General features: G+C 41.9%; 1 non-coding gene across 1 annotated transcript; it reads right to left on the bottom strand.

The window, feature by feature from the left end:
* Nucleotides 1–5,914: 5,914 nt before the first annotated feature.
* On the bottom strand, nt 5,915–5,993 carry TRNAD-AUC. The gene is given in 2 exon segments: nt 5,915–5,951; nt 5,957–5,993. It is a non-coding gene; the product is annotated as a tRNA-Asp (tRNA).
* Between the last annotated feature and the right edge of the window lie 6,043 nt (nt 5,994–12,036).

Below are 12,036 nucleotides of genomic sequence, written 5' to 3'. Positions count from 1 at the left end.
ATGGACTATAAACTAACAGAGTGCTTACTATTTACAGGATCTAGTGGTTCAATTGTCCACATGTATTAAATCATTGATTCCTCTTAACAAACTCATAAGATAGGTATTATTATCTTCATTATACAGATGAGGACACTAAGGCACATCAAGGGTAAATATCCTGCCAAGGGTTACTGAGTTAGTAACTGATGAAGAAAGGATTTGAACCTTAATAGTCTGACTCCAGAATCCATACTCCTGCCATGCACTGGAGGTGATGATGATAATAAAAGAATTAATATTAGCTACCAAGAGCCAAATATTTTCTGTTTATGGAGCTAAATCCTATACTATGCTCATGATACTCATTTTCTTCTTTAATCTTATCCACAACCCTAGCAGATACAGCTGAGAAGTCTATTTCACAGCATAGTTATGTATCTTGTCTCCACAAATGGTTGGCGGATGAAGGATTTGAGCCCAGGCATGCATAATTCCAAAACCTTAAATACTGTGCTCTCCATATAATTTTGGGCAGCTATGGTCTACCTGCCCCATGTCATTATTTTCTTTGGGTGTGGTCCAACTATGCTTTGTTTTCTCTCTCCTAGGAAAACCTGCTTCAGATGTTCATTCATGCTGGTGTAATGAACTGGCAACCCCCAAGAAAATCAGCACGTATGAGCTTGAGCAGTGACTCTGCCTCATGGGATCACTCACACCACCCTCCTCTGCTTCTCTTTTAAGCAACTTTGTACCAATTACTGGGTGACATTCATTATCTCTCAGGGAGAGTTATTCACATTAATTAGAGTTCAAAACTCTAACCTGAAAGGAAAACAAAGATGGTGTGAGATTTTAGGCATGAGTTAATTTCTTATTATATTTTCCTAAAACCATAGAATTTATAGCAGGTTAGCATTTAGACAATTTATTATATATAAATCTGGCTCTGACTACAGAATTCCTTTTCACTGCTATCTTAAGACGATGATATTTGTTAAATCTCTCTACTCATTTTTCCTTTCCATCAACCTTTAGCAGTCTGTTTTTAATAGCCAATGGTTAGTCAAGTAAATTTAAAGGTCCACTATCCTGATGTTGCAATTCAGGAAAAACAGTAAAAGAAAATAGGGTTCTCATTTCTTTCCTAGGGTAATTCCAGAGACTCAGGTACTGATGAGTCCTTACAGAGACTGGTGGCCAACAAAACCATCACCCCTGTGTCAGCCCTGCTAAGCACATTAGCAAGGAATAGGGCTGATAAGGCTTTTCTGTTTTAGCTTTTAATATTTTTGTCTTTTACCAAAAACTGATGTTGAGTAATAATCGGTTGTCGACAAAATCTTTCTTCCTGATTTTCTTTGCTACATTAACTCTTCAAGGTCGTGACTAATGATTTCCTCATGACGCTGAGTTTCCTGGACTTGTATTCAGAGCAATTAAACAGGTAGTTCTACACATATCTCAGAATCTCAGTGAATAAAACTGTGTCAGTTGACAGTGCCAAAGATTATGAATGAAATTTATAAGGAATATAAAAAATGTGAATATATAAACATATTTCTGCCATCTGTGTTCCTAGATGAAGTAACGCCACAGGCAATTCTATTCAAAGTGGAATACAAATGAAATCTGAATTATGTGATGTTTTAACAACAGATTTTCCTTCCTTTAAAATGCCTTACTCCAATATTAAAATTAATTTGCATTCTTTAAAAACAAACAGACTGGTGTAGGCAGCAGTATATTATACTAGATGGGGATAAAAAATTGCCCCAGAATTTGTAATTTATCTTAAATAGTACACACACACACACACACACACACACACACCCTCTTGTGAAAATCAAGAGTTGCTGTATTTCTTTTTCTTAGTTTTTATATCATATGTCTTAATTTCTACATCATTACATAAGTCCAAACCAAATCAGTTTTTTACATACATTAAAAACTCTACCTTTGGGCTTCCCTGGTGGTGCAGTGGTTGAGAGTCCGCCTGCCAATGCAGGGGACACGGGTTCATGCCCCGGTCCGGGAAGATCCCACATGCCGCGGAGCGGCTGGGCCCGTGAGCCATGGCTGCTGAGCCTGCGTGTCCGGAGCCTGTGCTCTGCAATGGGAGAGGCCACAACAGTGAGAGGGCCGCGTACCGCAAAAAAACAAAATAAAAAAACAAAAAAACAAAAACTCTACCTTTAGGCACCCCACCAGGAGGATACCTAACAGTGAATCATAGACATGGGGCTCAGATTCAAGACAGAAGAAGCTAAGTCACAATACTGAAGGAAAGCTGAGGGTCAGAGGAATCTAGAAAAGGTCAGAAACCAAAGGCAGGCACTTGACTATGAGTCAGGGAGCACTGTCACCTCTGTAAGTGCCCCAGCAACGAGAGAGCAGGAATAGGTCTGGGGCTTCCTATGCAGGGTCAGAAGGTATTTATTTCAAATTCTGACTCAGTCAGGTATACCTACATAGCTAGGGGCAAGTGATTAAGTCTTTCTCAGGCTAATATTCCTCAAATTAAATAGGGATAATAACACACCTTTGCAGGTCATTGTGAAAATTAAGTGAGTAAATGAGTTCTAAGTGCCAGACATCGTGGAAACACATAATGGTTGTTTTCTCTTACTAAGATCAAAACAGAAGAAGCAAACAGTCCAAAGTGGGATAGTAACTTACACTTTAGCAACTTAGTGTGGGAATTTCACAATCTAGGTTATTCACAACCACTTTTGAGGGACTCAAAAGACTGAGTTGCCCAAAGTAGCTTGTGTTCCCCAGGAGAAGGATTCTGATAGTAAGGCCAGGTGGAGGGTGATGCCTATGAAGGGAATGGATATTACGGAGTATGGCTTGTCTATTCTGTATGTTGTTTTTACTAGCTGATGGACCGCTCACGATCCTACGAGGCAAGGTTGTTATGTCAAAAGTGAGGTTCTAAGAGTAATCGACACGTTCAAAGTCAAGATAAAGGCAGAGTTGGAATTGAAAGAGTTATTCTCAAGGCATGCTGTATCATCTCCAACATGGGTAACTATAATCCATAATCCATTTGTATAAAATCATAGATCCACAGAAGTTTAGAAATGAAAGTTACAGTAATATTTATAATAATAATTCCAAAACCAATATAAATAACAACCAAAGGTAACATGTTTGATTAAAATATAAATAATTACTTTAAAACATAAAATATGAAATGAAAACATAAAATTTTAAAAATGAAAATTGTTTGACATTTAAAAGAGCTAAAAAACGTAAATGTGCTCTAACTGCAAACTAATTGTTAAGACTCTGTCATAACTAAAGCAATATTTTCACTTTTGCTCTGCTCTTGATGAACTCTTATTTGAAATCAGATACCAGGATTTCTGGATTTAAAGGAAAGTCTGCGTGAGAAAGGGGTTAATGGCTTTGCTGGTAGGAAATTCTTGGTCACTGACAGTTTAGTGACCTTATCAGAGCACGTCTAGATACGACTCCTGATATCTACTAACTTAATTAAGAGCAAAGCCTCTGCAGCTCTGCAGCAGCCCTGACTTCCTCTTATAGACAGAAACTTATCTTCAGCGCCAGCCCAGCTCAAGGCCCAGACCCATCTCCAACTTAAATCTATGCCCAGATCTAGTGCAGAACGAGGCACATTCCCACACCCAGACCCAGGGTTAGGCCTTGTTCCAGCCCCATCACTGCTCCCAGTCCCAGTTCCAGCCTCTATCAGCACCAAGTCCAGCCTAAGAACCAGTTCCAGACCCAGGCTTAGGGACCTAGACACAGACCCAAACTCATACCCAGACCCAGGCTCAGAACCAGATCCAGTCCAGGACCCTGACCCAGGCCCGGACCTGGACCCAGACCCAGACCTGGTCCCAGACCCAGACCCAGACACAGGCCCAGACCCTGACCCAGGCCCAGACCCAGACCCAGACCCAGACCAGGCCCAGACCCTGACCCAGGCCAAGACCCAGACCCAGGCCCAGGCCCAGATCCACACCCAGTTCCAGACCCAGACCCAGTCCCAGACCCAGGCCCAGACCCGGACCCAGACCCTGACCCAGGCCCAGACCCAGACCCAGTCCCAGGCCCAGACCCAGACCCAAGCCCGGACCCTGACCCAGACCTGGACCCAGACCCAGGACCAGGCCCAGGCCCACACCCAGACCCAGACCAAGACCCAGGCCAAAACCCTGACCCAGGCCCAGACCCGGATCCAGTCCCAGGCCCAGACCCAGACCGAGGCCCAGACCCTGAGGCAGGCCCAGACCCAGGCTCAGGCCCAGACCCAGACCCAGTCCCGGACCCAGACCCAGACCCAGGCCCAGGCCCAGACCCAGACCCAGGGCCAGACCCTGACCCAGACTCAGACCCAGGCCCAGACCCTGACCCAGGCCCAGACCCAGACCCAGGACCAGACCCAGGCCCAGACCCTGACCCAGGCCCAGACCCGGACCCAGACCCAGACCCAGGCCCAGACCCTGACCCAGACCCAGACCCTTCTACACTTCTATTGTAAGACGATGATGACTTTGGTTGGGAACAGGTACACTAACAGGACTTATCTTCGAGGCTTGCACTCCCTCAGGCTTCATGGAAAACTCTCCTCCTCTGATCCAAGATTCCTACCAAATCTCTCTGTGGTCTGCATTTACGCCGTCCAGAGCTTGGTTAGGCCGAGAGTAGGGCACAACATGCTGTCTCAGGCACCCTCGGATTCCAAACTCTAGCTCCTTCCCCTCAGATAACACTCTTCCCACTCACTTGTTAAACTTCATCTCCTTTCCTCTGGGAAAATACTCTTCTCTTAGCAAGCTCCCCTCCCTCACCCCCAACTTTATCCTCAAGACTCCATGTTTAACATTCTCCAGAGGCTTAGCCTTTTGTAGCTCAGAAATCCTTTGTGATCTCAAAAAGCTTGGCTCGTAAAAGGCTTGGATTTCAAAATGCCTGGCTCAGAGGAGTTTTAACATATCTCTTTCCCCTTCTCAGCTACACATATCCTCCCCTGAGAGGGTGAAAGCTGCTCATTTGACAGGTAGAAATCAGAGCAGCAACCAGAACATGTAGGAGGAAAAAAACAATGATCATTTTCCCTAAATCATATCCCACAACAAGAGGACTAAAGCAGAGTATCAGGCAGTTGGTAGCTAAAAAGTGTTAGTTTTAATCTTTAGTTCTATCTACTCCCCACCTTTTCCTCAAATTACTAAATAAGACATTTGCATTATTCCGAAGATCGCTAATGTTTACAATAAGAGTTAAATATCCATCTCCTTCTTATAGAACATTGTTCCAGGAAACTGGGAAGTTTTTTTCTACTAGATGGCTGTATATCCTAATAACACCTCTAAAGCTTATAAACAAAGAAATTAAAAGCAATATCAATGCAGGGGGGAAAAAACCAATGCATATTCTAAATTCTTCAACTTAAAAATCACGGTAACCTCAACTCCTACCACATTTCACAGTTTGTATGATCCATGGGTTAGCTGACTGCTACAAAGACCACTGCATGCAAATAATATGGTCTCTTTTGAGATGTAGTCTATTTCCTTCTGTCTGCCAACATCATGTATTAATCAGTTTTAACCGGTCCTGTCTACAGCATTCTAAACCTGTGCGTGTGGCTGTCTATCTCCTATAGTGCTACTCACTCCCAGCCATCATCCAGACACTAAAAACTGCATCTGGTTTGTATTAGGTAGGACAAAAACTAAGTTGCTATTACAAAGGGTTCACACAACGCTGTTTGAAGCAAAAAGTAGTTTGCTTTCTTCTTATGTGACTGGCCAGCAGGACAAATTAGGTAGGTGACTTTGCTCCACGAGACCAGGTTTCTTTTATCCCATCACTCTGCATCACTCTGCATTCCATGTAAGGTTCTTTTTGTTTGTTTGTTTGTTTGGCCACACCAGCAGGGCTTGTGGGATCTTAGTTCCCCGACCAGGGATTGAACCTGGGCCATGGGCCGTGTCACTGATAGCGCCAAGTCCTAACCACTGGACCATCAAGGAATTCCTTTCCTGTAATTTTATCTGTATCCACATGGACAAATATCCTTCATACCCTCTACTTCCATGTTATAATTTACAGGAAGGAAAGAATGAAGAGTGCAAAAATCTTCCTTTTTGAGGACACAAAGCACACATCATTTCCACTCCTTTTCATTGGCAAGAATTTACTCCCATCCTCAAGCTTGCCTACAAGAGAGGATGAGAGCTGTAGTCTCTAGTTGGTAGTCAAGGGTCCAGCTAAAACTCAAGATGTTCTATTATCAAAAGAAATAAGGGGAGAATTGCTATAGTGGGGCAAAAAGTACCTCTGGCACCAGATGTTGGTATTAGTAACTGAAGCCCAAAGGTGTTGTTTCTGCTCCAGTCATCAAGAAAAACTCTTTGATCAGAGGAAACTCTAGTTTAGTATTTTTCAACTTTGGTACTATTGACATGTTGGAGCAGGTAATTCCTTATTGTGGAGGGTGGAGAATGGAGCCGTTCTAGGCATTGTAGGATGTTTAACAGCATCCCTGGCCTCTGACCACTAGATATTAGTAGCATACCTTACTCCCAGTTGTAACAAACAAAAATGTCTCCAGGCATCACCAAACATCCCCTGGGGGACAAACTAGTCCTGCTTGAGAACCACTACTCTACCTATAAGGTAACATCTCAGAGTGTCTCTTCTTTTAGGGTATATTCCCTTTGTTTTCATCAAATAGGCTATCCCTGAGATAGGGATATCTATCCATTAGTTCCAATGAGACTAATCCCAGTTCCCCATCATTTTCACTCTTGACAAATACCTATTAAGCACATACTATATACTAAATAACAGACCCCATGCTGGTTGATGGGAAAATATGAAGATGAATTAGGAACTTATGTCCTCAGAGCTTCATAGTCTCATAAGGAAGGTAATACGTGTAAAATGACATATGGTCTATAAGGTATATAATAGCAATAATACATGATAGGAATTGTTACCAACCCTTCCGAGTCGTCCCCAACAAGGGTCCTCCTGCGTCAATAGAACGAAGGTAAATTCGGCTCAGAAGCAAAGGAAAGCTTTTATTCTTTGATCAAAGAACGGAGAGGCGCGAGCTGGAGCTACAGAGTCCACGCTCTCCCGGCCCAGCTGTGCGCGGGGCTGCTTCACGGGAATCTCGTCAGCAGGGGGAAGGGGTGGGGCTCGCGCCAGGCGGGTGCGCGCCTGCGCAGCTCACGCTCCAGATTGCAGTGCCGGGCGCAGCGTCTCTGCCCACGGCGCGCTGCCACCCTCTTAAATTGAGCGTCCTGTGCGGCGCTTCTGCCTGCGGGTTGACGGCCTGAGGAGCTGAAGTGTCAGGTGCAGCCCTTTCGCACTAGGAACTCTGGCATGAAGTCCCGGGGGGCGAGGCCTCTGCGCAGCACCCTATGAGCAAGTGAAACCAAAGGAGGCACAAAGGAAAAGAAAAAAAAAAGGTTAGACTTTATTTTATTACCCATATTCTATTATTATCTCCTGGGAATTGTTAATGGGCTTTGCCAGGAACAAATGTGAGACATGCCCCTCATATTACCCACGTCTTTCAAGTGTGCCTGCTCCCCTGTGTAGCTGAGTTTACAGTTTTTATTTTATTTGCTGTCAGGATGACTGAGTTATCACCTGAACCTTCTGTTTTCCCCACATTTTTATTATTATTATTATTATTATTATTATTATTTGCGGTACGCGGCACCGCCGCGGCCCTTCCCGTTGCGTAGCACAGGCTCCAGACGCGCAGGCCCAGTGGCCACGGCTCACGGGCCCAGCCGCTCCGCGGCACGTGGGATCCTCCCGGACCCGGGCACGAACCCAAGCCCCCCACACCGGCAGGCGGACCCCCAACCACTGCGCCACCAGGGAAGTCCCCCCACACACACATTTTGACCTTAAGAAGCCCTTCCATAACTTGCAGAGGTTGGTCTCGTTACCCCAGGTGTTCCCTAGTTACTTCCATTAGGTATTGACTAGAAAAGGAAAATGGTGTGGTTGCCTGACGAGCTACTTAAGACCACAGTACTTCATATTTTAGTCTGGGGTCATTTGGTTGCAAGTAACAGAAATTCATATAAAGTACCTTAGGCAAAATTGAGAAACTTATTGAAAGGGTGTAGAGTTATTTCATGGACCCCAGAGGAAGAGCATTCAGACTCGATGAGAAACCAGTCCAGTGCTTTATCTGTAAAGACTGGGAGAAGACTCGTTTTGCCAGCTTTCACTGAGTTAGGCAGGAGTAAATCTAGTGTTGATCTTTAAATTGTGGAGATGATATGTATCTATTTACTTTAGCTTTGAGACTTGAGTTGTAATTATAAGACAACATGAAAATTGCCACAAAATATCATGGTTTACTTGTCTGTTTCATACTGATCTTTAAAATCTGAAATAAAATCTTTCACTTAGTCGCAGGCCAAGTTTTGTAACTGGCTATGCAAATGTTAACTACTGTAAGAAACTTCCATTTTTCCATTTTCTTTCCTGTCTCTTTAAAAACTCTAATCAGGGTGCTTCCACTAATTTTACTCATCTTGTCAGATGAGAGTGAGTGAGGCCAGTAAAGAATTTACAAAAACCAAAGTATAATTATTAAAGATCTACTCTCTTCTAGGTATCCCGATTTCTGAGTTCTTCTCTCCTATCCTTGATATTTATACCTTAGAGAATGATACTTTGGAGAAATAGTGGACATGAAATTATTTCTTTCCTCTGTACCCCACTCACCCTTAATAAATCTGCTCAAGCCCTGTGATTAGAGAGTCTGCTCCCAGAGAAACTTCTAAACAGGCAAGGCCCCCATAACCCCATATCCTTGGCCACAGCAGATAGAACTGGGGTTTAATATCTGACCCAATCAATTGCTTTCTCAAAGGAAGTTCTTGGAGTAAAGACCGAATAAGGACAATAATCGCATGACAAAATTTTTTATTATGTGATCAGCAAAAGAAGAGAGTGTCAGTCTACAGGACAGAGTGCAGTAAGAGAGTTCTTAGGAGACCAGACATGTGTCCCTGGAAGTTCAAATGCATATGTGAGTGTAATGACCTAAGCTGTTTCTTACCCAAAAGATGAAAAGCTTGCTAAATTAGTCCATGTTGGCAAAGATATTGAAAAAAGCAACAGCAGTGTAGCCTTTATTAGCCTGGCAAGGACATGCAAGTTTGCCATCAGTCAAGGGACATTAGGTTTGAGCCATTTACCAGTGCCCAATCCAGAGGCTATCATCTAGGTAAGAAGAACCCAGGAGCAAGCTGGATCTGTGCAATCATTGGAAAAAATCATCTAGAAAGCACGTGACCCACACCAGACAACTCTATAGGTCCTCTAAAGAATTTGTACTTGTGGCCATGCAGGATATCAAAGACAAGGGACTGAAGCAGAATGAGTTACACGAAAGATTATTGCTTCTTTCTTTTAATCCCATATCTCCACAATCTGATTTTAGAGGAATCTGAAGCAGAAGAGGGAAGAGTGTACAATCATAAGGCAGGAAAGGCTTTGAATTAGAATTTTTAGTGAAATGTTAACTTAGATTGGTCTAAACTTTTTAATATTAAAAAGTGATTATTATTGTGATAATATGTTCTAATAACAGAATATGGCCATAGCTACCCACATGATTTTTGAGACTGACAGATGTCAGAAGACCCAAAGAAGTAATTTCCGACATGTCCCAGCTAGTGTTTCTAAATGAGAGGAGCCTGAAACCTGAGTTCAGACAATTTTGACTTCAGTGACTCCTTAGAATGCATGCAGTAGAAGGAGAGAATAGGAAAGCTACCTGATAGGAATGCAATATTCTCTAAGAGTGAGATTGGGTTGTTTGCAAAGGGGTACAAAATAGAACATAATTATTATAAGACACATTACCATTTAAGGAAAATGGTTAAAAAGCCATCAGACCATGTTAAAGACCTTGTAACCATTACAGAACTGAGTTTTGGAATCCAAATGAGTCTTCAGAAATCTAGAAAGGTTAAAAATAGATATTGATGGTCATATACTAAGCCAATGGACAAAATCTGACCGATATACCTTGATGTTAATACACCCTAGGATTTCTGGTGGAGACAGTGGTTCTCACTGTTAGATTTAAAGAATGGCTATTGTTTATGAGGGTGAAGGAGATGAGAAAAATTTAGGATTTATTTGTCCAGAGGAAATTTTTTTACAGTCTGAAACAGTGCATCAAGATTTCTCCAGATATGATTTACCTACCAGTGACTGGTGTGGGATGGTATTTGAAGGGGTTGGAATATTTAGATAGTATAATTGTATTTGGAAAGACTTGGGGAGGAAAAATCTGAATCCTCAGAGTTTTGTACTATCTCAAGGAAGCTGAATAGAAAATGTTTCCTAAGAAGTATTAGTTCTGATGTGACCATGACTCTGTTAGTTATATAGCAGGCATAGTTTCTCATCAGCGGAAATGTTGTCCTTATCTACTACCCTCCTCCCAGTTGATGTAGAGAAGTGACAGTGCTTTGGAAGTTCAGCTGGTGTTTAAGACTGTCAGTCAGAGATTCCACCTGGATCCTGCATCTCTCACTGATTTGACTTGTGAGCATTTGGTTAGCACCAAGCTCCCTCCCATCTGTAAGCTAATGCCCATGGCAGCTGTGGGAGAGAAAGGGCTGACACTACCACCTCCAGGGAAACCTGGAGCAGGTATTCTAAACTCTAGACCAGTGATTCTGAACCATGTCTGATTATGAGAACCACCTGGGGAGATTTTTTAAAATTCAGCAATTCTGATTCAGGTAATCTGTTTCTCCTTTTAAAATCTCCCCTTGTGAATTTAATATTTTGGAAGGGTTGAGAACCACTGTTTGGTTTTATTAAGGTAACATTGGTTTATAACATTATGTGTTTCTTGTATACAACATTATATTTTGACTTCTATATACACTGCAGCATATCCATCACTATAAGTTTGGTTTCCACTCATTACCATATGGTTGACTCCCTTTACCCATTTCACCCTCCCCCCACCCCCTTCCCCTCTGATAACCACTAATCTGTTCTCTGTATCTATGTATTTTCTGTTTGGTTTGTTCATTTATTTTGTTTTCTTTTTTTACATTCCACGTATGAGTGAAATCATACAGGTACTTGACTTATTTTACTTAGCATATTAATGCCCTCAAGGTCCATCCATGTTGTTGCACATAGCAAGATTTCATCTTTTTATGGCTGAGTAGTAGTATTCCATTGTATGTATATATGCCACATCTTTATCCATTCATCCATTTATGGGCACTTAGATTGTTTCCATATCTTGAGTATTGTAAATAATGTTGCAATGAACATAGGGGTGCATATATCTTTCCAATTAGTGTTTTTGTATTGTTTGTATAAATATCCAGAAATGAAATAGCTGGATCATTTAGTACTTCTAGTCTTAATTTTTTGAGGAATCTCCATTGATATAAGTGGGGTGTTAAAAGTTCTAACAGTAGTTGTGTTGCTGTCAATTTCTCCCTTTGGGTCTGTTAATAATTGCTTTAAATATTTTGGTGCTGTTATATTAGCTCCAAATATATTAATAACTGTTATATCTTCTTGATGAATTGTTCTCTTTATCACTCTATAATGTCCATCTTTGTCTCTTGTTACCTTTTTTGACTGAAGTTTATTTTGTTGGATGGGTGTGGCTATACCCACTTTCTTTTGGCTGTCATTTGTTTGGAGTATCATCTTCCCTCCCTTCACTTGGAGCTTCAGTTTGTCTTTAGAGCTGGATGAGTCGCCTAGATATAGCATATAGTTGGGTCTTGTTTTTAATCCATCCACTCTATTCCTTTTGACTGGTGAATTCAACCCATTTACATTTAGGGGGATTACTGATAAATGAGGACTTAGTACTGCTCTTTTGTCTTTTGTTTTCCGGTTCTTTTATATCTCCATTGTTTCTTTTTCCTTGTGTTTATGTCTGCCATTTTAGTCTGGCAGTTTCTATGACGTTTTTCTCAGTTTCCTCTTTTTTTATATTTTGTGTCTCTGCTCTAGATTTATGTTTTGTGGTTACCGTGAGGTTTG

This window comes from Monodon monoceros, unplaced genomic scaffold (genome assembly GCF_005190385.1).
Source record: "Monodon monoceros isolate NGI ecotype Baffin Bay Population unplaced genomic scaffold, NGI_Narwhal_1 Super_Scaffold_11, whole genome shotgun sequence".
In the NCBI taxonomy this organism is placed as follows: Eukaryota; Metazoa; Chordata; class Mammalia; order Artiodactyla; family Monodontidae; genus Monodon; species Monodon monoceros.
Note: the sequence above shows the minus strand (reverse complement) of the source record. Positions and strands in the feature narration are given on the sequence as shown.